Below are 2,576 nucleotides of genomic sequence, written 5' to 3' on the forward strand. Positions count from 1 at the left end.
AAGGGAATACTGGCGGCCCAGGTGAGAGGCTGAGCGGCTCCTGCTCCGCTAGGTGGCGTTGCGCGCGCCTGGACGTCACAGAAGGGAATACTGGCATCCCAGGTGAGAGGCTGAGGGGCTCCTGCTCTGCTAGGTGGCGTTGCGCGCGCCTGGATGTCACAGAAGAGAATACTGGCATCCCAGGTGAGAGACTGAGGACCTTGGAATCTCAGCTCTGATAACCGTTGCTCTCTCGCAGGGTTCTGGAGGAACCTTCTAAGCACCTTCTAAGCTCCCCTTGAACTTCCAATGCTGACTCTGAGTGACTCTCCTGTGGGTTTCTGACTATTCACGGGAGGAGAAAGCCCAGTCTTTCTCACGCAGAGCGGCTGGTGTTTTCAAACCGCAGATCATAAGGATCACCGCTCAACGCATAACACCTCAGCCTCAGAATGCCTTCTATGGGAATGAGAGGAAATGCGTCTAAGTGGTTCCATGGAGAATAGTGAGACAAAGTAAAGGCCTTTGACCCCGGCTCTCCGAGAACCCAAAGCTCTGAATCACCTTTTACATCGTGTGAGATTAATACGAGAGAGGGGAAGTTAGTGATTATTTCCTGTCAAACTATATTGAAGCTTATTCTGGAACTTAGTATAAAGTTAAGTTCTTGTCTTCAGGTTTGCGGTGAAGGACAGAGCGTTTCTATTACTGAACGTTTCCTTCTGGCTGTTCCAAATCCAAGGACTTTGATTGATAAACCTGAGGGTGAGGATGGGTTACAATGTGTGGGGTCGAAAGCAGTTTGCTCGGTTCCGTTGTAAACTCTGCAGCTTTGGAATCCACCAAGTTTGGGGCCAGTAGTTACCAGGGACATCGCTTCACAACTTCATTAGCTTGACTTGATTTCTAGAAAACACAAAGATCTTTCATCATCAACATATTCCTGGCAGACCTGTTAGTAAGATTTCTAGGTAAACATGCATCTCTAAAGAGCAAAGTAAAAGTAAGGGTTCTCCAACAGAATTAAGGAGCATAGAGTCGAGGGCCCACAGTAGGGATTTAGACATGGACAGTAGGACTCTGATGATCATAAAGGTAGAGCCCCTCTCCGGATTCCTTAGCCCTCAAACCTAAAGTGTTCTGAGTGGCTTAAAGAAAAAAGGAGGAAAGTTAAACTGAAATGGACTTGGAGTCTTGCGACAAACAAGTTCACGTCAAATAATCACACACACAAAAGAAAATAATACTTTAAAATCTATCAAGGGGTCACAGGGTGGGTGTGGGGATGGATGGAGAAGGGAGGAGCTGATACCAATGGCTCAGTGGAGGGTAAATGTCTGGAGGGTGTGCCTGGTGCAATCGGTTTATGGATTGTGATATGAGTTGTAAGAACCACCAATAAAATGCTCTTTTAATAAAATAAAAAAAGCTAGAGCCGCTTGATTTATAGATGGAAGGGGTGCAGGTCCAGAGAGAAAAGAAAATTGCCAAGGTGAGAAATAAACAAAGCCGCTAACATGTAATGGTGCCCGAGTGGCATCAAGGCTTACGAGTTGGCCTGCGAAGACCAGTTCAAAGTCACCAGCTGCAGATAATGGGGCAAAGATGAAGCTTTCTACTCCTGTGAAGAGTTACAGTCTTGGGAACCCATGGAGGCAGCTCTACTCTCTTATAAGGACTTGTTTTGTTTGCTAGCCGTGGGCATGAGCACGGATGACAGAATTTCCACCTTGGGTATTGGGAGAGCCAGGTTCATTTCCCAGCCAGTGGACTCAAAGCCAAGCACGACCGCTGTCTTGGAGGTAGTACGCATGATGCTACGATGCTGAACAGAGTTGGGGGTTGCTTTCAGACCAAGACTGACTAGGAAGAAGGGCCTAGACATCTACTTCTGAAAACCAGTCATTGAAAATCTCTGGGTCACAGCGATTCACACCCCCAGAAATTATGGGGCCAACTTCATTTCCTTATGCAGCCCCCGACTTAGCGAGTTGGGCCTACTGCATGGCAGGTCACAACAATAAGTCTTGTGGGCTGAGAAAGGAGAAAATTGCCCAGTGGCATCCCACAGGCTCTCCATTCCTTCTCCTCCCTCTCCTAAATTGGATATTCTCAATCTCCTCTGAGTCAAAGTTGTTATACACGGTCCGATCCTCTCTGCTGAGAACGTTGATCTGAATGGATTCCAGTATTGAAGGCTACAGTTTGATGGAGCTCTTAGGGAATCCAGAACCGATAAACTACTCAGGACCACTATCGAGAGTAGTGATACCAGAAGAGTAACGGGAAGGTGGGGGTGGGGGTGGGGGAACCAATCACAATGACCTACATATAACCCTCTCCCAGGGCGATGGACAACAGAAAAGTGGGTGAAGGGAGGCAGCAGTTGGTATAAGACATGAAAATTTTTTTTAATTATCAAGGGTTCATGAGGGAGGGAGGGTGGGTGGGGGATGAGGAGCTGATAGAAAGGGCTCAAGTAGAAAGAAAAAGGTTTTTAAAATGATGATGGCACAAGGAACTATATGTGACCTCCTCCCTGGGGGACAGACAACCGAAAAGTGGGTGAAGGGAGACGTCGGACAGGGCAAGATATG

The sequence above is a fragment of the Echinops telfairi genome, unplaced genomic scaffold (genome assembly GCF_000313985.2).
Source record: "Echinops telfairi isolate 266 unplaced genomic scaffold, ASM31398v2 ScPeMD7_655;HRSCAF=1070, whole genome shotgun sequence".
In the NCBI taxonomy this organism is placed as follows: domain Eukaryota; kingdom Metazoa; phylum Chordata; class Mammalia; order Afrosoricida; family Tenrecidae; genus Echinops; species Echinops telfairi.